The sequence below is a fragment of the Ictidomys tridecemlineatus genome, unplaced genomic scaffold (assembly GCF_052094955.1).
Source record: "Ictidomys tridecemlineatus isolate mIctTri1 unplaced genomic scaffold, mIctTri1.hap1 Scaffold_195, whole genome shotgun sequence".
NCBI lineage: Eukaryota > Metazoa > Chordata > Mammalia > Rodentia > Sciuridae > Ictidomys > Ictidomys tridecemlineatus.
Genome location: NW_027521673.1, coordinates 50,532 through 76,056, shown reverse-complemented (window position 1 = coordinate 76,056; position 25,525 = coordinate 50,532). Strand labels below are relative to the sequence as shown.

Genomic DNA, 25,525 nt, shown 5'->3' with positions numbered 1-25,525 from the left:
GTTTCATAGGCTTTGGCAAAAGGAGTGAAGTACCCTTGGACCCTGTCCTGTACCAGACTGTCTGAAGAGCAGATCCTTCTGGTACTCTCTATGAGCTCCTTCTCACTGGGGCTGCCATGGGACACAAACTACCCTGGTTCATCCTGGCAGGGCCGAGGGCCCAGTTGGAAATACCCAAGAAGCCAACTTTTTGGTGGGGGGCAGGATCACCTTCAATGCACCTATCTTTCAGCAGTGGGTGCAGAGCCTTCAGGGACATTTTTGGGGAAGCTTCTGCCAAGCCAACCTCATCCAACACCACCACAGATACATACTGCTGCAGGTCCTTCCCCTGCTGAAAGTGAGCACACTGCTTGAAGGTGTTCATGATGCCATGTGGGGATGCAGTGGGGGTTACACTGGAATGACACCAGGTGGACCTGCTTCAGGCTTCGAAATAGAGTGGAGTGTGAGGCCTGGCCCTGTATGGCATCTGCCATGATAGTCTTAGCAAGAGATTTGGAGCTGCCAGGCTTTCCCGCCAGGAAGAGAGGTATCTTTAGCTCAGGGTAGATGATCATCATGAATAAGTTCTCCTTCAGAGCCAAGTTCCTGGCTATGGTTTTTCTCAGAGGCATCTCACTCAGGAAAAGATCCTGTGCATGCATGATCTCATCCAGGATGACCCTGCTGTCATCATATGGTTCTAGAAAATACCTGCAAATGGCTCTGCAGTAGGATTCCTTCTCCTTTAGGGATTCATCCAGCACCAGAGACCAGATGATGGGGTCTCTCCTGAAGTTATTTTTGCTGACACAGATCTCACAGAGAAAGGTGTTCAGCTTCACCAATAGCATTTCGCTGCGGCCATGAAACCAAGTGAACACCTTCACACAGCACTCCACATCCCAGAGGCTGACAAAACTGTACTTACTTTCAGTGTTCCTCAGGAACCTCTGAGAGGCAGAGAGCACTTCTGTGATCATATGAGTCTCATCTTCAATGATCCTGATGTAGTCCAACAGTCTCTGCACAATCTGATGGATGTAGAGCTTTTCAGCAGTGTTGTTCAGCTGCCTGAAATCCCACACTAGAGGAATCAGCCTCAGGGGCAGAGCGTGGACATGGTACACCAGCTGCCTGAGGGGAATAGAGCACAACCTGTATGCTGTATCCTCTGCACTGACCCTGTATCCCAAACTACCTGACTCCAAATGGCAGATGGCCTCCTGGGAGTGCTTCCTGTAAGGATTGCAGGCAGGTATGATGTGAAAGCCTGAGTCCTCCTCCAGGGACTGGCCATCCACAGTCTAGTCACACAAGACTTCCTTAATACAGCTTATGGCTTCTGCTGTGTTGGCTTGGTCAAAAAACAAGATGGTGTCTAACTGGGGTTGGTCCTTATTGGATAAGGCAGTTTTATCAGCCTCTAAGACTTTGGAATGAATCATGGCTGTGGTTGTTCCTCCATGGACCTTGACCTGTTTTATGGTCTTAGCCCGGGCATCAGTGTGTAAAACATCCAAAATTATATGCAAAGTTATGGAGCTAACTAATGACAAGACAGACAGACAAACCCAGGCAGAGGCACAATCTACATATACTTGGCCAGAATTAGTCAAGAATGTCAAAGCAGTAAAAAAAAATGAGAAAAGACTAGACACTGTCAGAAACCAGTGAGTAGGCAACATGACAAGTAAATGCAATATAGTATCTTGGTTTGGATCTTGGAATGGGAAAATTAGTGAAATCCTAAAAACTATGAGTGTGGTTAATAGTGACCCATAAATGCCATTTCTTAACAAATGTACCTAGTAACTTTAAGATGCTAGCAATGGGGGAACTAGGTATAGGGTGTGCAAGAATTTTCTGGGAATCATCTTATTCTGAAATAAAGTTTACTTTTTTTTAATGCAATAGGACTGAGCATCTCATTGATACTCTAAGGGGAAGATCCTGTGGACTTTGTATCTTTTTATTTATTTTTTTTTAGTACTGGGGATTGAACCCAGGGACACTTAAACACTGAGCCACACCCCTAGCCCTTTTCATATTTTATTTTAGGCTTTTCAAGGTTCTCAGGACCTCACTAAATTGCTGAGGCTAGCTTTGAACTTGTGATCCTCCTGCTCCAGTTTCTCCATCAAAGAGATTATAGACATGCACCACCACACCCAGCCATGGACTTTGTATCTTAAAACTGGTCCACAACCAAAAATACTCCAGAACTGCTCTCCAAGGTTTCTTGCTGCTTTCCTTATCACTGCTTTCTAGTCCTCTGCCTGTTTCCTAAGTCACTCACACTTTATCACAAAAATAAAAAATTTAGCCAGTGACTGAGGGAGATAAGAAAGAGGAGTTACTGTTTAATGGGTATCTATTGGGTACCAAGTTTCAGTTTAATTTTTTTCACTTTTTGATCTCAGCCATTATTTAGAATTGGAAACAGAATCTAAGAATACAAGCTACACAATTTAAAGGAATTTAAATACCCACTATGTTAACATCTAAGGGAAAGTTCTACATTTGCAAAAAATAAATAAAACCTTCACCATACTGTTTCTCTGTATCTCCCCACCGAAAGTGTCAGCAATTCTGAAGGATGGTGGTAAGGGTAGTACAAAAATATAAATATATTAATGCCACTGAGCTAAATACATTTAAAAATGGTTAAAACAGTAAATTTTATATTATGTATACCACAATTTTTATAAAAGGCACTGATACATGGACAAATCTTAGAAAAAATAAACAAAACAATCTACATGAACAATAATATAGTTATGGTACTAATGATTTAATATAACCTATTGGTATAAATAAACATGACCACTTAAAAGAAAAAAAAAGAAAAAAAATCTACATGAAAAATGCCAGCCACATAAGCACAAAAGATTTCATATTATGTGATTCCAATCATTGAAAATGTTCAAAATTCATTGGTGATAGTTGCACATCATCTGTTACTATACTAAAAACCAATGAATTATGCACTTTGGTGAACAGTTTATGAATTATTTCTCAATTAAAAAAAATTAACTCATTTTCAATCTATGACTACTAAAGACAAATACTATTCTATAAATTCTGGAACCACATTATGGTGCAAAAGTGAACAAAGAACAAAAATAATAATAATAATAATAATAATAATAATAATAATAAAAGGACTGTGGTTTAAAATGGCTGGCAGTGAAGATCAGGAAGGTCTGTACCAGGGCATGGTGGCTTTCCAATCACAGGGCAAGAACAAAGGCAAGATCATGGAACACACTAGAATGAAGCTGATCAAAGACCTTTATTCTGGTCCTCATCATTCATTAAGCCACCTATGCAAATAATTTCTTCATCTCTGCCCCAAGCAGCAATAGCTGCATCCAGGGCTAAAGTGGAAGACAGACATAAGTAGTGGAAGACCTTATAAAGAAAAGTTATCAGGTAAGAGCTCTACTTATCCCAGCTCAAGTAAAGGTAGAGCAGGAAGATGTGCAGATGTGCAGAGATTCTGTTCTTCAAAGCTGAGGCCTGCAGAGAGGCAAGATGAGGAATGCAGTGAAGGCTCAAAAACTGCCCAGCTCAGCAATCAATCCAAAGTACCTAAAAATACAAAGAGCAATATGTAAAGCAAGGTACCTTGAGAGCAGGATTAGTGTAACAAACTGAGCAAAGTTAAAATAGAAAGGATGTTGGTACAAGCAGCAATTCTAATTTTGACGAATCTCTATCCAAAAGCTCCTCAGGGAAAAATATGATACTAAAGAGGGTGGGTAGTTAGAAATTAAGCATACCAATCTAGAGAATTAGAATTAGGTAGGTAAGGTTATAAATAACTGTTGTGTAACTAAACATACAGGGAAACCATACAAGGAGTAAGTGACATAAAATAAATGAGATAAGCTAAAAGAGTTTATAATCTTTTAGATAGTTCCAACTTAAGATGTGGGACTGAGCCCATAAATTTATATGCCCTGCCACCCAAAATTACATTCAAAAGAAAAAAAAAGGTTTAAAAAAGATATAAATCTGCAAAAAGGAATAGGGGCCTATGAGCAGTTAACAGATTCCAACAACAACAACAAAAAAAGTGAATTATCAAAATCTGGCTGAAGCAAGTTTTTAAATAAAGAAAAATGAGCCCAGAAGGAACACAGAGGGGGCTGCAGCTGAATAGGAAGCCCATCTGCCTAGAACCACAGGGAGGATCTAGACTCAGTCAACAAGAATTATAAAAGACCAGATAGGAAAATGAGATAATGACCCATGTTTCTCTATCACAAACTATTGCCCTCATATGTCCCTCTTAACTTTTTCTATGTGGTGAAGATATTTACACCTAACTTGGATGGGAGAATCACAGGGCTCTCTTCTAAAGAGCCAGACAGACCATCATTGGACACTAGGGCACCTCTACCAACACTGCTTCCACAACACAGCATTCTGTATACTGGCCTTTGGAAGCCCCAGGTTAACATCTAACCACAACTCTGCTCATTCTAAAGCAAAGCTGCCAGGCAAAAACCATCCCCACTGCACTACACACAGCTTCCAGTCTTCACATTCTATCATTCTTAAAAAGAATAAACATCATTGAGAATTTGAAGAAATCCTACACAAATAAAAAAGACCAAAATTTATTTTAAAAGTTTCTAGCATAAAACAGATAACTCAAGGCAAAGAACATAGTAAAAACAAGCCAGAAACACCTCTAATTTAAAAAGATAATAGCCTGCTTTTGACAATGACAACATCTTGCTGAGATCAACTAGTAAAGCTAAAATATATAAATATAAATATGGGCATGTATATATGTATACAAGTGTGTGTGTATGTGTATGTGTATGAGTATAAATGAGAGATCTTTTTTTAAGAGAGAGTGAGAGAGAGAGAGAGAGGGAGAGAGAGAGAGAAAATTTTTTTATTAGTTATTTTTTATTTCTCGGCAGACACAACATCTTTGTTTGTATGTGGTGCTGAGGATCGAACCCGGGCTGCACGCATGCCAGGCGAGCACGCTACTGCCTGAGCCACATCCCCAGCCCAAGAGAAGATCTTTAAGACATTAAAAAAAATCAAGAAAAGGCAAATTTAAAATCTAGAAAAGGCAGGGAACCAATCAATAGTCAAACCCCAAAGTCTGCCTGAGTGGGGAAGACTGGTAACCCACCCTTTTTTAAGCTAGAGTCCCATAATATTATACCCTCACAGTAACCAAAATTAAATCAGACTCCTCACTGACTTATAGCCCAGGGGTTACATCACCACTATGATGCAGAAAACTTCCAGTCTTAGATCTCATTAAGGAGGTACTGTACTGATAATGTTCCTATGTGTCTTGCTGGAGCAAAGAAAAATGTTCTTTAGAGAAAGATATCACCATAAAATCTCAAATTATCTAACAAATAATTTTTTTCCAGTGCAATGACCACTATGTAAAGACAGTACCAAAAGAAAGAACGGATAAAAAGACAAACTCAAAAGTCTAGATATTGGATTGGATATACTACAAAGTAAGAACTTCAAAAGGCTTTGGATATTAGATGGGATATTACACACGACATACTCTATAATAAACAACTACATTCACCACTTAAATAAATGAAATACAAGTTTCAGAGTATCCACAGAAAAACAAAGAGGTTTAAAGGAAATTAAAAGAACTGAAGAAAGAACCGAAAATTCCAAAACAAAAATTACACAGAACACATCATACAAAGGCAAAATTAGGGTTGGGCTTTTATGTATGTTTAGTGAAAATCCCAGAGAAAGTGCAGAGAAAGACCAAAGCAGAGTCAATGTCTAGAGAAACTGGCTGAGAATTTCCCAGAGCATATCCAAACTTCTGTCCATCAGAGTGAAATCTCAGAAAATCAAAGGCAAAGAGAAAATCTTAAAAAGGGATAAACTACCTTCAAAAGACAGACTGTGATTTCTCAACAAAAACAGTGGAAGCCAAAAAAAATGGTAAAAGAACAGCTAGAATTCTGAATTTAGCAGTAAAATCTTTTTGTATTTCCATTTCCCCCTCAAAAAAAAAAAAGAAAGAAAAGAGAAAGTTGAGAGTCAGCTACCAGTTACCTATACTAAAGAAAGCTCTAAAGGACTTATTTTGGGGAAAAGGATTAAAAATGGAGGGTAAGAAATACAAAAAGATCAAAAATTGTTGTAAGCATGTGAATAAACTCATATATTGTCTGTATCATACATCAATAACAATGTCTGATGTGGGCTGATAAAGACACATGGCAATAACAGCATGTTAATTTAAGGAATGAGGGTTTGTAAATGGCATTAATGGATTCTAAGATTCCATTTTGCTGAGGATGAGGGAAAAGATTCTAACTTTTGGCTTTGATAAATTAAGCATGCATATAGTAACTAATGGACGAACCCTAAAAGGATAGATATATACGACTTCCCAACAGATGGAAGGGGAAAAAAAAGGAATAATAATACAAAAGGCAGCATAAAATAGGACAAATGAAAAGCAGGAAAAATAAGATAGGAGATTTAAGTCCATTGTTATCACTAATTAAATTAGGCATAAATGAACTAAGTGCTCCAGTTAAAGGCAAAGATTGTCAGTATGAATTTAATATCACCAATTATACAGCACTTACAAAGATATGGAAATGTAAAAACAAAAAGATGGGAAAAAACACATAAACACTAAAGAAAGCTGGCAAACTTTAATAACGAGACCAAATAGATTTTAAGGCAAAAGAACATTATTAGAAGTAACAATGGTAAATTTTTAAATATTAAAGGTTCTATCACGAGCAATATATAATGATTTTAAATTTGTATATTCCTAATTCCAGTTTTAAATCTATAATGAAAAATAGATCCAGAACCATAAGTGAAAATATTCTTCAGTCATAGTAGGAGACATTAATACACAACTCTCATTAATTGATACAGTAAGCAGACAAAAGAAATTCAGTAAGAATATAGAAAACATAAACTGTACAATGAGACTTGACATTGCACCCAACAACTGGAGACTACACTTTTTCTTCATTCATAGGCACCCACACACATAATACACCTACATACTGGATTAGTAACACATGAAACTAAAGAAATTATTTTTTAAAAAATAGGTTGAAAAAGAGGCTGAACAAACATCTACAAATTAAGAGATTACTCAAGATCTAGGCTTGAAGCTGGCCATGAAAAGGTATCTTCAAAGACATATAAAATACTACAACACAGGCCTAGTGTGATAAGGAGATGCAGAACATGGAATAAAAAGAATGAAATAAATGAAGAAAAGATTTCAGAAGGTAATGAAGCTTAAAGGAGGTAATGAGAACACCTTGTTAGGGTGAAGGTGAGAATGAACTGAGGGCACATGGATTCTGAAAAGCTATTCAATCAGAACATATGGATTTAAGGGTAAGACTTAGGAATTCAGTAGAAGAAATAGCTGAGAAAGCAGTTAAAATGTGGTACTTCAAATATTTCCTATTTTGATGACAAGATTTAGTTAGTACATGAGTTAACCTAAAATTCCTAAGAAAAAAATAGTTACAAGAAGTACAGAATATCAATGCAAATAATCAGTACACACAGACTGCTAAAGAAGAAAATGGACAGAAGTAACCTTTTAAATGTTGGCAATTGTTCCTGATGGCTAACATTATGATGAGGGAACAAAATTTGTATTTATTTACATTTAGGGATGGAAAACACAAGCAGGTACAAAACTTTCCAATTCATCTGAGTCCACCATGTGTCTTCATATTCCCTCTCCCTTCTTTATGGTTAGAAGTTTGCCAGAAGTTCTAACTCCCCAAGGGAAACTGACTATAAATAGAGTTAGCAAGTTTGTTTTCACTGTCCTAATAGGAAGTAAGGAGAAGAAACTATCCCTGTACAAATAAGAGAGAACCAAACATTTGTTTATAAGAGCTGAACTTGCATCTTTAGCATGAAAAAAACAGGTGGAAATGATTTTCCACTGATAAAAAGCTTACCTTCCAGAAAAGCAAAATCATCGACAGCTTCTATCGCATTATCTGAAACACAAGGAAAAGGGACACTTGACTGTGGTCATTTGGACATCAGCTCCAAATTAGCACAATCCACACAATGAAGGAGATGAGGCTTTATACAAATTTAGGCATTTATAAAATATGTCCCTTGCTGTCTTGAGATCTATTTCTGTTCCACCACTAAATCTTACATACTGGCTGCCTAATAGAGTAAAGTCAAGTCCAGGCAAATACTGTTCAATGAGAGGGGTAAATGTGAATCCTCCTACCATGTTGCTTTACTCTTGAATTTATTCTCTTTGTTCTGAAAGTTATCAGAGAAGAGTTTGGCAATATAGCAGGGAGTACAAGATACAGTATATGAAAACTTCAGACATGTGCAAGGGTTAGCAGCTGGATAGAGGGTCAGAAATCAAACACCTGCTTTGCCTTCTCAACCTGCAAAGGGAAAGCTTAACCCAGCCCTCCATTGTCTACTGCCAGATACTATAGAGATACTTTACCCAAATCTCTGCTCTGAAGGGTTTCCCTCTTTCCTTGTTAAGCACAACAGTAGGCATCTTTTGCAATGGTCTCCACAAACAGTTCCTGTCAAACAAATGAACAAATTAAAAAATCAATGGACTCCTGTTTTTGAAAGAAAAGAAGGTGAAGGGCTCAAGCAGGTGGGGAGGTTCTGAAACTTAAGACGGTACAGGACTTCACTAAGGTCATTCCAGTACCTCTTCCCCCAGAAGGCCACTACGTCCCTTCCCCCCTGCTCATAAATCCACTGTGTTCCTTTACTAGACTGCTACAGGTTGCATGTGAGCCAGGAGAGGTGCAAATTAAAGTTGATCTCTGCGCCCTCGTAAAGTGGTTAACAAAGCAATACAACACACGAAGGTGCGTGACACTCTTCTCCAACCTTCCCTGATTACACACGCCATGGACTGCAAACACCCCTTTCACTTTCCGGCTCAGCACAGCCCGCTCAGACCCTTTTTTTCCTCCTCCCCAAATTCCGCCAAACAGCCCCAAGCCCCGCCCAAAGGAAGCCACGCCCCTAGAACCACGCGCTGCCACCCCTAGTGCCCTTGCGCTCCCTTCGCAGCGGGGCTCGAGCCACAATGAAGATTGCTTTCTCTGCCACTAGCTTCACATCGGGTCCGCCTTCACCAAAGCCTTCATTGGCGCCAAAGGCAGCCTCCAGAGTCCAGCCCCGCCCCCCCGCCCCCCCACTTCCCCCCCCACTCTTCGGAGCTTGAGCTTGTGAGGCCGCTGCCTCCCCTCCAGGCCCCTTCTCCTCCCGGGGCGCCCCGCTTCCAGCCGCTGCCTCCATCCTGGCACTGAGTGTGCTGCGCAAGGCCGCCGACTGTGAGCTCGCAAGCGGCGCCGGCCCCTTCACCCACCGCCCCCACCCCACCCCACTAGGCTCCTGTCCTTCTTAGAACTGATCACAGTTATAATCCTGCATTTTCCTGTGTGATTATTAGAACGATGTTTGTCTCCTCCTCCTTCACCTCCAAATCAAAACCTCCATAAAGAAGATATTCCTGGGGCCTGGGGTTGGCTCAGTGGTAGAGCACTAGTCTAGCACATGTGAGGCCCTGAGTTCGATCCTCAGCACCACATAAAAATAAATTTAAAAATGAAGGTACAATACCTTTGTGTCCAACTACAACTAAAAAATTATAAAGAAAGAAGGTGTTCCCGCCTGATTTTGCTCATTGAGTCTTCAGTGTGGTACTGTAACTGGCACTTAGTAGGTGCTCAATACATATTTACTGGATGAATGAATCATTAACAGTGACTCACTTGGAATTGATGTCTCAAAAATAAAAAGCCTGTTAGAATTGTTATTTGAAAATGTCTACCAAAAGCCTCTAGTAATTCCCATAATGGGTTCTGTCCTTCCCTCAATCCTTAGAATCACGCCCTTGAACAATTAATTTAGCATTTTCTTACTTATTTTGTTTACTTTGATGGAGGGGAAAGGTAAAAGCATGAAATAAAGAAAAATATCTTTTATAACTTAAAAAAACAGAAAATAAGATAGATACTTGTAATGACACTTTTGGGTCATTTCCTTTGTTTGTTTAGTCTCCTTCTTTATATGAACAACAGACACAGTCAGAAGTTGAATTTGCCCCACACTCTCATCTGTGGAATCTGGTTTTTGGAAAAGTTTATGTGCAACCAGGAGAAGAGCCAAACACTAACTTAAATCACTTCCCAAAAATTCCGTTTTAGTTCAGCGGTCAAGAAGATTGGATTTTCTTATTCTCGAGAAATAATAGAATTATTATGAAGTATATGTAGTATTTAAGAAGTGTTCAAAAGAGAGTAAGGAAGTAGTAAATGTCAAGTTGTGTGACATTTCAGTTATGAATTAAACTGATATGTAGAAATATTTACCATATAAACAGTGTTAAGTATCATTTATTACACCACCAGTGCTTATAATTAGGAGCACTTTTTATGTTAAGCTTAATTCCAAGAGGCTTATTATGATTATTTTTGAACAAACTTAACTTTGAAATTGTTCTTGTAAAATATCTATCCAAGCTCTTTCATCCCATCATGGGCATGACATGTAGACTAAGGCCATGAAATTCAGGGACTTGTGAACCACAGCTATGATCACTTTGCCCAGCATTGGAAGCTCCTAAGAGGCTGAGAGAATGCTGGTGGCATGCATCAATACAAGTCCACAAATAACACTCTGGTCACTTGGAAGAGCAGTATGACGTTTTATCTCCTGAAAAATAACCAGAATTTCTCTGTCAATATTCTGTAGATCCTTGGTGAAGCAGACAAGAGTCAATGCTGCTGAAACAATAGTTGCCATCTTTGATGGATGCAGCCAGTCTACCACAAAGTTTTGGGGAGAAGAAATCTCATGAAGCATCCAGTAATTGTGAAGGTTCTTAAACAGAAGACATAAGGAGGAGTTCAAGGATATGGGACAGCTTCTGTGCTAGTGATCAAATAGAGGTACGATTCATTAAACATTACAAGTTCTTTTCAAAAAGAGAGAAAGGAGAGAAGGAGAAAGTTTTCCAGGGAAGGAGAGAGAAAGGAGAAAAACTATAAATAAGCAGTAAATTTATTCCTACTGTGAATCAGGCCTGACTTCCCACTAACATTATTTTTAGAAGTTGGATTTATTGGTCTCATGCTGATACAATTCAATAATTTTCTATAAGGGCATGACACCTGGTTCAAATCTTTCAAAATCGTGTTCAAAATCTTTCTTCTGATTCAATCTGTAGTAAGAAGCCATCCATCTCTATTATACACAAATGCAGCATTCTCAAAGAGAACTTTGAAATTCATTCCTTTACTAGTTCCTGCCCTCTAGAGTAGAGGACTAGGACCAAATGGAACTCAAGCAGACATTAGGAGTAAGGGCTGGGTAGCAATTTTGTATCAGGCAGTCAATCATTTGTACACTATTGTGATAGCTTCAAATTATGTCCATAAATTTTTTGACACTCCTATTTCAAAAAGTGGAGTCTGAAATCCCTCTCCTCAAGTGTATGCTGGACTCCATGACTAACTTTTAATAATAGATAATATGAAGAAGTGACCTGTATGCCCTTCAAGATTAGATCATAAAAGACATAGTGCACAAGAAGACTACAAGAGCTAATATATGAGTTCAGCAAGGTTACAAGATTCAGGATCAATATGAAAAATCAATTGTATTTTTAAACAACAGAAATGAACAGTCCAAAATTTAAGAAAATAATTCTATGTATAATCACATCAAATGAAAAAAATAATTCTTAAAAATGAATTTAACCAATCAAGTGAAAAATCTGCATACTAATCTTTTATAGTTAGGAATTTAAAGAACATCAAATTATCTTGGAAGATACCCTGTGTTCATAAATTGGAAGGCAATACTGTATAAATTGATCTAAGATTCAGTACAATTTCTATCAAAATCCCTGCTTGCTGTTTTCACAGAAATTGACATTCTTATCCTAAAATCCATATGTAAATGCAAGGAAACTAGAAAAGCCAAAACAATTTTGAAGAGGAAGAACAAAGTTAGAGGATTCACATATGTCAATTTCAAAACTCACTACAAAGCTATAGTAATACAGACTGAGCAGTATTGGCTTAAGGACAAGCATATAGATGAATGATATGAAAATGAAAACCCAGAAATAAACTTATACATTTATGATTAATTGACTTTCAACAAGGGCACCAAGACAATTCAATGAGCAATGCATAATCTTTTCAACAAACTGTGCTAGGGCAGCTGAATAACCAAATACAAAAGAATGAAATTGGGTTCTTATCCTACATCATATACAAAAAATTTAACTCAAAATGAATCAAAGAATTGAAAAGAAGACCACAACTATAAAACTCTCAGAAGAAAACATGAATATAAATTTTATGACTTTGTATTTAGCAAAGAACCCTTAGACAAAAGCATCAAAAGCATGAGAAACAAGAAAAACCAGATAAATTGGACTTCATTAAAATTTTTAAATTTGTGCTTCAATGATGCTATTAAAAGGATAAAAAGACAAAATATTTGAAAAATCATATATTTAATAAAGGACTTGTACCTAGAATAGGATATTGGTGAAAAATAAACAGCTAATACAATAATAGATTTAAAAAAAAACCCAGTTTAAGAATGGGCACAGGATTTGTATAGACATTTCTCCAAAGAAGATATACAATTAAAAAATGCTGAATATCATTATTAATTAGAAAAGGAAAATACAAGTCAAAACCACAATGAAATACCACTTCTCACTAAGATGGCTATAACATCAATAAAAGAGAGAGAGAGAGAGAGAGAGAGAGAGAGAGAGAGAGAGAGAGAGAGAGAGAGAGAAAGACAAAAAGTATTGGTGAGTATATTGAGAAATTGGAACCCTCGCATATTTCTGGTCATATTTTCTGGTAGTGCAGCTACTTTGGAAAATAGATGGGCAATTTCTTTAAAAGTTTAACAGAGTTACCATATGACCAATCAATTCCATCCCTAGGTATATGCCCAAGAAAACTGAAAACATATGTCTGAGTAAAAACTTGTACACAGATATTCTTAGCAACATTCTTTATAATGTACAAAAGTAGAAACAGCCCAAATGTCCATGAACTTATGAACAGATAAACCAAGTGTGATCTATTCATACAATATAATATTGTTAGGCCATAAAAAGGAATGAAACACTGATACAAGTTGCGAAATGGACGAATCTTGAGAACATGCTAAATGAAAGAAACCAGACACAGAAGACCACATATCATAGGCAAACTCATTAAAATAAAAAGTAGATTGATGGTTGCCAAGTGCTGTGGGGAGGGAAAATGAGAAGTGACTGTCAGTGGATATGGAGTTTCTCTGAGGGATAATGAAAATATGCAAAAATTAGTGGTAATTATTGCACAACCTTGTAAATATACTAAAGGCCACTGAGTTTACACTTTAAAAGCATGAATGTTGTGATATGTAAATTCTATTTCAAAATTTTAAAAACTATTTTTTAAAAAGGCACTACTGATTCCTTTCTCTTCTTGCCTCCTTGCTTTCCTTCCTCCCTCCTTTCCTCCCTTCCTCTTCTATCAATCACTGTAGGAGAAATTAGCTCTCATATTAAGGACACTCAAATGGCACTATTTGACATATGTGTGAAAAATTGAAGCCTCCCATAGGTAAGCAGCAAGAGAACTGAACCTTTGAGATAACATCCATGAGAACGAGCTGTCTTAGAAATGTATCCTCAAACCCTCACTGACTAAGACAACTGTATTAGGAAGGACTAGGATCTTTACTGCAATATCATGAGAGACCCTGAGCCAGAACTACCCAGTTAAGCCACTCCCAAATTGTGAACTCATAGAAACTGTAAGATGATACATACATGTTGATTGTTTTAAACTACTAAGCCTGGGGACAATTGTCATGCAGCAATAGATAATTAACACATAACCAAGAAACCCACTCTTTCAGGCACTATGCTAGCCATTGAGGATCCATCAGTAAGTAAAAGTAGATACAATCCCTGCCTTTGTATAGCTTAAAATATAACACATATGGTAGATATTAATTAAATAAGTACAGAAATGTGTCATTACAAACTGCTATATATGACAAAAGAAAACCCCAGGTTGTCATAAGAAGATGATCCCAATTTATATTATTATTCTGGAAGGTATTATTCAAAGACTACTCATTTTCCAATTCACCTGTCATCTACCCATCAGGGTCAGAGAGAATGCTTTGAATAGGTCCTAGACCAGGTCTACTGATGCTGCCCATTGAGCAGATAACAGACCTGCCCTACCACTCCGAGACTGCATTCAGAAGAGTTCACACCATAGAACTTGTAGTTTGTGTCTTTATGAGGGAGATACCCACCAACAGCTGACCAGTACAAGGAGGAATTTTAGGCAATTCATAGTATCAGCCAGTCATGCTCTGGCACACCAAAACTAATATTTATCAGTGTCAAGCAGTGGAGACAGCAGGTGTTCTTTTATACTTGAATGTAGCATTCTACCCATTCAGAAAATTAGAAAGTGGCTATCCAAGGCCCCATAAGGTCAGAAGTACCATTAATTCTGATGTTCTCTCTCCTATAATATCTCTCTATATGTATTCACCTTGTCTTTACTACTTCCCTAGCTCTGACCAAGGCCCAGTTCTCCATGCCATGTGTACATGCCTCAATAACCAAGACACAGAATTGAAATAAATGGTGAAATGTGATGTAAGGAGAGTGGCCTCCCACTAGCACTGTGGTCACTCCAACACTTGATTATAATGGAAACTAACTGTTCTAAAGTGCATTCATGGGAACTTTTCCCCAACTTCCAATATAAAAACTCAAAATATACCTAGATTTATACCTGAGACAACCAGGAAAAATCCAAGCCAAGCTCTCTCGAGAAAGATGTCTGGGGAATGGGTGATGCTATTCAGCAGACACTCCATCACCAACTCACAAACAAGAGTAGGCAAATTTCTTAATCCCCTCACCACCCCCCACACACAAAGATTTGTTACAGACACTTATAAGTTTCATTTCATCTCCATGAACCCAAATTTCTAGTTTTCTGCACTTATATGACTATTCTTTTTATTCAGTTCTTTGACACTTAAAACTCTCTGCTGAAATTCTTAGAACCCAGATATTCTATAAGACCTAAGGAAATAATTGGCTTCCTTAATAAAATAAAATAAAAAATTTTCAATAAGTACTATGTTATTCATTACTATAACAAAATACCAAGATAAGTAAACTTTATTTTTTAAATAAAAAGAAGTTTATTGAGTCTCACAGTTTTAGTATATTGAAAGTCCAAACAGGATAGAGCAGGTGAGGGAACCCCCTTGGTCCTATCACCTCATGGCAGATGGCAATGGTGGAACTATGTGCAAGATGGAGAAATCGCAGTGTCAAACAGGAAGCCAGAGAGGTTAATTGGGCCAGGCTCAGGCTTTCATCAAAGCCCTCTAGAGGGAACTAACCAGAGCCCCACAAGAAATACCTCAATCCCTTCTAAGAGCATACCTCCACTGACTTTCCTCCAGGCTCCATCTCTTAAAAGTTCATACCATTTTCTGTGACCAGCACCTTGGAGATCAAACTTCCAACACATGACCTTTTGGGATACACACACAAACCACATCCATGTAGCAAGTGCATAATGATGAAAAAAAAACTAAAGATTAAGATTATAAATACTATTGAACAGAAATGACTTTCTTGTTTCTTTCTCGCTAATGAGCAATAATCAAGTTGGTATACTTCCTATATGACATGAAATTCCACTGCTGTAACAGAGAATTTGAATTGAGGATGCCTGTACTACCTTCAGGTCAGGAAATAGATCAATTTTTCCACCACCTTTCTCTGTTTGAACTTCCTGCAAAATCTGCATTCCCATGGCCCACAGGCCATGATGTTATTTGTTTTTCAGTTGGCACCAAACTCAGCTGTAAGCACTGAAATAATGTGGTGGAATATATATATATATATTTCAGATTATCTTCAAAGCAAAACCCTAAAACTTAAAAATTCTCATGGAATATTCATTCCCTCAAAAACATATCTATAGACCTAGTTAGAGAAACACACTTCAAGAACACAACTGGGTCACCACCAAGACATTTTTTTAAGTAGTATATTACCAAGTCCTTGGGAGCATCTGGGGGAACACAACAACATTCCTGTGATAAAGTCTGTTAATCTGATTTACAGAATCCTGTTCATCCATCTGCAGCTTAAAGCCACTTCCTGGCTGTTTTCCTGCCTGACCCCAAGTCAAACCTCTCATCCAGCACCAGGTACGAGCTCCCAAAGGCTGATGCAAGGGTTGATCTTACCCTTCAGAGGAAACCCTTGTCCAGGGCAGAGACAAGAGGATTACACAGCAGCCTCAGCAGAATCATGTTCATCATACCATGTGCAGCAGTGCAGGACTCCACAACTCTCTGTGCTGGCTCTTTCCTCTGGCCTTCAGTGTTTCATTGCCTTGAGCAAGAACTCTCTTGCCAGCTTTAATCATGAACAAATTCACAGCTTTGCTATAACATTAGCTCAAGGATTACAAACATAATTTCCTCCCTAATTGCTGGATATGACTATACCAGTGCCAACAAACTCCCTCTTTTCCTCCCACTCCACCCCACCCAACTATGAGGCAAGATGCTGCAGAAAGTTCTAGTAGTTCAGCCAGGTCATTGGAAGATATACATTTTATTTCCCTAGGCCTAAAGTTCTACAAGTAACAAATTCAAGGGATTTTAGTGAAAGGAATTCCAGTTTTGAAAAAGCAGGTGAATGAGCTGGGTTCTTCTTCAACCACGGTTTCTTCTTTATGGATTTGGTCAAAGGCCTTCTTCATAATCTTCTATCTATGGTGCCCTTTCCCTGTCCTCTTATATTGGTATGGTCAAAGCTAGATAAAATTCTATGCAGAAATAAAGTTAGTAATGAGAAAGTGCCAACAACAAAATTATACCATTATCAATGACAATAAGATAAAATAGCAGAAAGGAGACTAATAAGCAGAATAGATATAAAGAATAAATAATGGAAAAAATGAAAGATTAAAAATCATAGGTTTAAAAGTCAGACTAGGTAAATAAAATAATAAATAGATAAATTGATTACACTAGAAAGACATAAATGAATAATGTATTAAAAGAAAGAAAAGTTAAATATAGTCAAAATTAGAGAAGGCAGGATTGGAGATATAGCTGAGTTGTAGAACAGGTGCCCAACGTATGTGAAGCCCTGGCTTCAATCCCCAACACTACAATTAAAAAACAAAAAAGTGGAGAACACAAAGGCCAGCATCTTCTAATAGGGCAAACGGGGTGGGTCCCTTGATCTACTTATACTGAAGTTTCCCCACTTCTTCCAGTGCTAGTAAAGACAACTCCTGAGGACTGTTCTCTTGTGAAGTCGCCCCAAGTTAGCACACTGCAATACAAAAAATATCAGGGCAACAAGGATCTCACCATTCAGCTTAAGCTGCCTCGTACTTCTAAACAGCTCTTAGTCCATAATTAAAAAACTTTGCATCAAGCACTAAGTTGCTCCAGTTGGCTTTGCAACATAGCCCCTACAGGTATACAAACCCATTGTCAAACTGGATGGTTTCTCCATAACCAGAGCACATGCCTGCCATGGCCCATTAACTGTGCTTTTTAGCCTGGGCCACCTCGCTGTGGAATGGCCTTGTGTACTGCCTCTACCCCTCCTGCTGCTCTGGGCTGCTCAGTTAATTCACAAAGTGGTAAGTGAAAGGAAAGCAAGAAACCAGGAGACAGGCGAGAAATGAAAGATGGAGACCAGGCGGAGATACACACCAGAGTTTATTGGTTAGAGATGACAAATAAAGGCACATCTCTTCATAGCCAAAGAGAGGCAAAACAGGCTTGAGGATTGGGACTTTTATGGGTCAGGCTCAGGGGTCCCGGTGGGTCCTAACGCAGGTGGTTGAAGGCTTGGGTTGGTATGAGGAAGTGATGAGCTTTTCTCAGAAAGAACCTTAGGCAGAAAAATGAAATTTACTTAAAATAGCGACTGTCCCTTAAGATGGCCGTCCAGATGCTAAGGAAGAACCTTACAGTAAGATCCAGGCTTCTGGTCAAATTCAGGTTCTCTATTTCCCTATCGCTGTTGAAAGGAAAGTGACCACAGCACTTGGAGCAACCAAAAGATCTTTATTGCAGCAGTGCAACAAAGAGAAAAGAAAGAAGGAGAGAGAGAGAGAGAGAGAGAGAGAGAGAGAGAGAGAGAGAGAGAGAGAGAACGGAAGGGGAGAGATGAAGAGGGAGAGAGCAAGAGCAAGAGAGACAGAGAGCACATGCAAGAGAGACAAAGAGAGCAAGAGAGGGGGGGCTGGCAGGAGGGAGTTTTAATAGCCCAAATCTAATGGGGCCTCTGGGTCTGCAAGCTGCCTTGTTGGCCCAAGGAGGGGTTAAGTGTTCAACCTTGAGTGGGGTTGAATGTTCAGACTTGAGGCAAACAGGTGATAAAGGACCAGATGGAGGGGGATTTGAGTGCGTGGGGTATCTTGCAGCCAACATCTGTTCAGCCTGTCCTGCAGACAACACAGTTCAGCCTGCTCTGCATCCAACAGCTCTAGCAATGGAAACAGAGATTTCTTTTACTTGGCATTTAATAAACACTCAAATCCTGGTGAGTCACTGCCTGCCTGCTTCAGCCTGGTGAAAACAGACTAGAGAGTAGGCAGTCTCCCAGGGGCAGCAGGACAAAATTTCACTTCCACACTGTTTTTACATTTTCACATTTTACATATGTTTTCAGAACTGAAAAGACTAGGAAGGAGTTAAATGGAAGACTTTGAAATTCATGGAGGCAGAACCTAAATGTTGTTTGTTCCATCTTCCCATTTCATCACCCAAATAAAGACTCCATCTCTGCAGTCACTTCTGACCCCTGGACTCCAGTGCAAGGGCAATGCTCAGGCATGCAGCTGAGGATGGGGGTGGGAGGTAGACTGAGAGAGGGAGGGAGAGATCCTTGAGGAAGGGTTACACAAGGCTATTAACAATTGTGATTATTTCAGGGGCCTGAGGGAAGAAACAGGGTGGGGAGGGCAGGAATAATTAACTTTTTATTTGCTGATCTTAGTATTATTTCTCCCATTACAATAAAAAATATTGCTCTCATAATTTGAAAAGTAATAATAAAATTATCTGAAAAAGAAAGAAAATTTTTTGTCATTATAAGACTGCTGAGGAAGAAGAAATGTTTTACAAAGAGGAACTGGGAGTGTGAATATTCATTTACATACTGAAATACATACACATTGAATCAATATGCATAAACACATATCCTTTCTTTCCAGACCAGACCAGATTCTGCAGAGTGTTGATATGTCAAGTTATCATTCTAAGGGCAAACATTGTCTGAGTCTGCCAGATAGCTACTTCAGCAGGCAGAGATCTGTACAAACTTCTTTGATGTGGAGCCCTGAGATAACAGAGTGTCTTGGAAGCAAATTATTTCTACTACCCCTGAAGACTTAAAGACACTGTCTCACACTTTTATTTTTTGTTGTTTTTTCTTTCTTTTTTTATTGTTAGTTGTTCAAAACATTACAAAGCTCTTGACATATCATATTTCATAAATTTGATTCAAGTAGATTATGAACTCCCATTTTTACCCCATATACAGATTGCAGAATCACATCGGTTACACATCCACGTTTTTACATACTGTCATACTAGTGTCTGATGTATTCTGCTGCCTTTCCTATCCTCTACTATCCCCCTTCCCCTCCCCTCCCCTCCCCTCTCTCTACCCCATCTATCGTAACTCATTTCTCTCTCTTGTTTTTTCCCTTTCCCCTCACTTCTTCTTATATGTAATTTTGTATAACAAAGAGGGTCTCCTTCCATTTCCATGCAATTTCCCTTCTCTCTCCCTTTCCCTCCCACCTCTCATCCCTGTTTAATGGTAATCTTCTTCTCATACTCTTCCTCCCTGCTCTGTTCTTAGTTGCCCTCCTTATATCAAATAAGACATTTGGCATTTGTTTTTTAGGGATTGGCTAGCTTCACTTAGCATAATCTGCTCTAATGCCATCCATTTCCCTGCAAATGCCATGAATTTGTCATTTTTTAGTGCTGAGTAATAGTCCATTGTGTGTCACACTTTTCTAAGATAGAGCCAGCAATACTGAATGGATTAGTCACTATGAACTCTCTGTGCCAGGGTGTGAGAGAGAGAGCAGTGTTTGGAAGTATAGTAGAAATTCTATAATTAATGAATATATTGAAATAGGAATTCTCTCAGCATTAATCTTACTCCAGTTCTAACTTCTTAAGATATAACTCTAAAGAGATGGTATTTCTTTTTAAAATTTCTTTAAAGATGACCCCATGGAAGTGGGAAAATTAATTATTCAAAATAATTAACATTTTAAGAAAAATTGGCCCAAATTTTTCCAACATCATAAATACCACCTCTATCCAAATAGTCTATAAAAACACTTTGAGTGTCATAGTCCTGTCCCAACTCTCAGCCAAAAACCCAAATTTCAGATGAGAGGGAAGATTTTGTGGGTCCTAGTATCGTATGGGGGAAAGAGGGTCAATGGAGACAACAAAGCTGTACACGTGTGAAGACCACAGCACCAAACAGAGACCTGGCCAGGTAATGGAGCTGGAGAAAAGGGAAGAACTCCTGGCACAGAAGTACTAGACTTTACCTAGCAAACCCTATAGTTAGCATTAGTAAAATTTTCCTTTTAGGAGACATTGGCTTCCCTGGGAGTTAACCTTGATGGTTGACTCTGATCTTGGACTTGAGTGAACCTCAATAGCTAAATTCACTTTTTGTTTTGACTTTGCTTTAAGTTCTGGTAGAACTGCTTAATAGCTACTTCTAACATTTCAGCCCTGGCTCCTGAATGGCTTCTCACTGCTGGTCACAACAATCGACCTGACCTTCACCTACCCACCCATCACTTCACCTGTGGCACCTGCTTAAATTCTTACTCTACATGCCAAGAAACATCCCCTGCTGATCTTCCCCACTGTCTTGCATTTTAAAGATATTCAGACTTTGATAAGGGCAATCAAAGTAGTATACACATACATCACGTATTGGTGGGCAGGAATAGAAGTTACTCTTTGCTCTTCCCTCCAGCTCCTCCACAGCCTTTTGCTGGGCAAGTTACTTTCAATTATGTTGAGAGCCACAGCTGAAGGGGCCCCAGCAAACTTCCAGCTGCCAGCAAACTTCCAGCTGTCAGCTGATGATTGGCTCACAGTGGCCCCAGCAAACTTCTGGCCGCCAGCTGATTGGCTCCTCTGCAGTGATGCTCATTGGGCTGTTTCCCCTCCCTTTCAGACCAAGAAGCTGCTCATTGGGGGACTTTGTTTTGGCTCTGCCCACACGACCCAGACAATTGGCCTCAAGAGCAGGAGTGGGGGGTGGGTTGAGAGGCTTGTGGGAAGCCCCGGTGGTGGCAGGTGGGCTCTGAGGGAATTCTGAAGAGCTGGGGTGGTGTGGCGTGTGTTCTAAAAATAAAGTTCATTTCTGCTTGATAAGTGGCTTGTGAATTGTGCCTAGCACAATTCTCTTTCTTTTTCCAGAAATCCCAGCAGTCTTCAACTGTACCTTGGTTGCTCAAGACTTCCCCAAAACATGAAGTTCCTTGAGTCAGAAATGCTACTCTATTTTTTGTGTGTGCTCCCACAGCACCCAACAGATGATTTCAAAGTAGTTGTTCAATAAATGCTTACTGATTGGTTGGCCATGATTGATTCAGAACTCAAATATTGATGTGGCTGTATCATGCATAAAAACATAAGTGTAACATTTTAATATCAATGATAAGATATGCTGAAAAATTGTGATATGAATGAATTATTTATCAAATTAATGAGGTTTTCTGGACACAGCTGAGTTGTCTTATAGAATGTCCTGCATAATGGATTATATTATATATATTTTAATTAAATACTACTTTATCATACATAATCAGTTTAATTTCCTGCCTGTACAAATAATACTCTTTGTGACTGTTCTTATTTTAGAAAGGATTAATTGAAGAATACCATGTATATAACAAAGAACATAAATTATATTTTTGTACACTTATTTTTGAGACCTCAATAAATTATCACAAATGGATCACACCTGTGTAACCAACACACACACACACACACACACACACACACACACACACAAATCAAGAAGTCTTAGGAAGCCTCAGAAAGCCTACCTCACAGCCCCTCTTCTTCCACATAAACTCTTACCCTGACTCTACCACTAAGAATTTACTTTATATAAACAGAATAATGCAGTGTGTGTTCTGTTGAGTTTACATTGTGTTATAATCATTTGCAGTTCCTGTTTTCTTTTCTATTTCCCTCCCCACTGGCTTCTCACAGAGGATCCATGTCTGACTTGGTTGTTTAATCTGCCAGGTGCCTAGACTAGCCCCTGGCCTCTGGCAGCTACTCAGTATTGTCATTAAATAACTGAACAAATGAAACCTTACACATCTTTTCAGTGATTGGGCCAATTTTAAAACTCAGAGATTCTCAACTTAATAAAAGAGGTAAAAGGCCTCTACAATGAAAACTACAGAAGGCTAAAGAAAGAAATCAAAGAAGACCTTAGAAGATGAAAAACTCTTTCTTGTTTTTGGATAGGTAGAATTGATATTGTCAAAATGACAATACTACCAACAGCACTATACAGATTTAATGCAATTCCAATCAATTCCCAATGACATTCCTCATAGAAATAGAAAAGGAAATCATGAAATTCATCTGGAAAAATAAAAGACCCAAAATAGCCAAAGCAATCCTTAGCAAGAAGAGTGAAGCAGGTGACATCACAACACCAGACCTTAAACTATACTACAGAGCAACAGTAACATAAATGGCATAATATTGGCACCAAAATAGATTGGTAGACCAATGGTACAGAATAGAGAGCACAGAGAAAAAACCTACATAAATACAGTTATCTCATACTAGATAAAGGCTCCAAAAATATGTATTGGAGAAAAGACAGCCTCTTCATAAAATGGTGCTGGGAAAACTGGAAATCAATATGCAGCAAAATTAAATTAAGCCCCTATCTCTCACCATGCAAAAAATTCAACTCTAAGTGGATCAAGGACCTAGGAATTATAGCAGAGACCCTGCACCTAATAGAATAAAAAGTAGGACCAAATCTTCATCATGTTGGATTAGGCCTCGGTTTTCTTAACAAGACTCCTAAAGCATAAGAAATAAAATGAAGAGATGATAAATGGGATGGATTCAAACTAAAAAGAAACAATCAGTGAGGTGAAGAGAGAGTATACAGAATGGGAGCAAATTTTTACCACATGCACATCAGATAGAGCACTAATACCCAGGAATATAAAGAACTCAACAAACTTAACACTGAAAAAATAAATAACTCAAACAATAAATGGGCTAAGGAACTAAACAGACCCTTCTCAGAAGAAGATATACAATTGATCAACAAATATATGAAAAAATGTTCAACATCCCTAGCAATTAGAGAAATGCAAATAAAAACTACTCTAAGATTGCATCCCACTCCAGTCCAATGTCATTTATCAAGAATACAAGCAACAATAAATTTTGGTGAGGATGTGGGGGGCTCTTAAATTACTGGTGGGACTGCAAATTGGTGCAACCAATCTGGAAAGCAGTATGGAGATTCCTCAGATAACTTTCAATGGAATCACCATTTGACCCAGCTACCCCATTCCTTGGTTTATACCCAAAGGACTTAAAAACAACACACTATATAGGGATACAGCCACATCAATGTTTATAGCAGCACAATTCACAACAGCTAAATTGTGAAACTAACCTAAATGCCCTTCAGCAGATGAATGGATAAAGAAATTATATACACAATGGAATATTACTCTGCATTAAAAGAGAATAAAATCATGGCATTTGCAGGTAAGTGGATTGAGTTGGAGAATATTATGCTAAGTGAAATAAGCCAATCCCCAAAAAACAAAGACCAAATGTTTTCTCTGATAAGTGAAAGCTGATCCAAAATGGGGGTGGGGGAAAGCATGGGAGGAATGGAGAAACTTTGGATAGGGCAAAGAGGAGGGAGAAAAAGGGAGGGGGGCACAGAGGTAGGAAATATGGTGGAATAAGATGAACATCATTACCCTAGGTACATGTATGAACACACAAATGGTGTGACTCTACTTTGTGTACAATCAGAGAAATAAAAAGTTGTGCTTCATTTGTGTATTGTGAATCAGAATGCATTCTGCTGTCAAGTATAAGTAATTAGAACAAATTAATAAATACATAAATAATAATAAAAACAAAATTAAAAACTCAGAGATTCTTACTCTAAACCAATGACTTTGTCTTTTGCTTTTGTAAAAATTTGTGTATAAACAGTCACATCTGCTTCATGCAAGAAACTCTGGAGAATCTGGAGAGCTTTTTTTTAATATAAATTTTCTTCTACCTATTTTACCTTTATTTTGTTTATTTTTACGTGGTGCTGAGGATAGAACCCAATGCCTCACGTGTGCAAGGCAAGCACTTTACTGCTGAGCCACAGCCACAGCCCTGGAGAGTTTTGATGACCATTTCATTCTTAAAATAGTTGAAGCCCTTATGGGCTCCATAAAGCTGGCTAGTACAAACCCACAAATACTTTAAGTTCAGAATCAGAGCCATATGTGAGTTGTATGAGATGATTTTCAGGTACCTATTTGTAAAAGTTGGTATTTTAGTCAGCTTCTGTCACTGTGAGGAAAATACCTATTGAAGAAATGCCCTCTGCAGACAGAGCCCCAGACAATGGTTTTGAATTATTTTTGCCATTAGAAAAAATATTTATAAAGTAAAAATGGTAGTTCACTGCCATTAAACATTTGAGCCATCCAGTTCCCTTAATCTGGATTTCATGCTCATGAGCAACTTTCTGATATTTACCTTCCTTAGAGGTCTGTCTTCAGTGGAAGATGATGTGAGAAGAGACAAGCATTCCAGACAGAGAGGCAGTTCCAGTCCTCTTTTGAATCAACAAATTGGCATGCTGGTTTCATGCATCAGCTCTTCATGCTTAATTAAAGCTGAGAGATGGATCTGCACACAGTCTTCTGAAAATCCAGTTCTTAAACCTGCAGGGCCCTGGACAGAAGTGGTGCCACCCTGTGAGATCTCTCAGAGATGCCAAATACTCATCCTCTGATGTACCTCACCTTGCCTTTAGCAAAAAAAAAAAAAAAAAAAAAAAAAAAAATTTCCTCTAGCTTTATATCTATCTGCTGACTCTGAGAGCATTGATTATGAGGAACCAGATGTGGGTTGGCAAATCCCTGATCCTGATTAGAGAAAGAACACTAGACAGCAGAGGATAATACAACCCTCCTCCCTCAGCAACTAAAACAAGTCTTAATGTGTTTTGTGTATGAGGATGTTATATAGCCCTGGTCCACTTTCAATTAATTTTAGTTTAGGAAATACATTTGTGTCCCAAGATTATGAGTATTAACTGTCTTTTTATAGCTGTCAATTTTCTCCACATGAAAATAAG

The 25,525-nt window shown here is 38.4% G+C and overlaps 1 protein-coding gene across 13 annotated transcripts in view; it reads right to left on the bottom strand.

The window, feature by feature from the left end:
- LOC144364793 (E3 ubiquitin-protein ligase RNF213-like) overlaps window positions 1-25,207 on the bottom strand; it is a 57,169-nt gene extending 31,962 nt beyond the window's left edge. For all 13 annotated transcript variants that reach the window (XR_013432756.1, XR_013432749.1, XR_013432752.1 and 10 more), the window contains exons 1-4: window positions 24,922-25,207; window positions 8,477-8,561; window positions 7,956-7,997; window positions 914-3,576 (exon numbers count right to left, since the gene is read on the bottom strand). The gene's annotated coding sequence lies outside the window, so the exon portion shown is untranslated. The remainder of the gene's footprint in view (window positions 1-913; window positions 3,577-7,955; window positions 7,998-8,476; window positions 8,562-24,921) is intronic.
- Window positions 25,208-25,525: the final 318 nt, after the last annotated feature.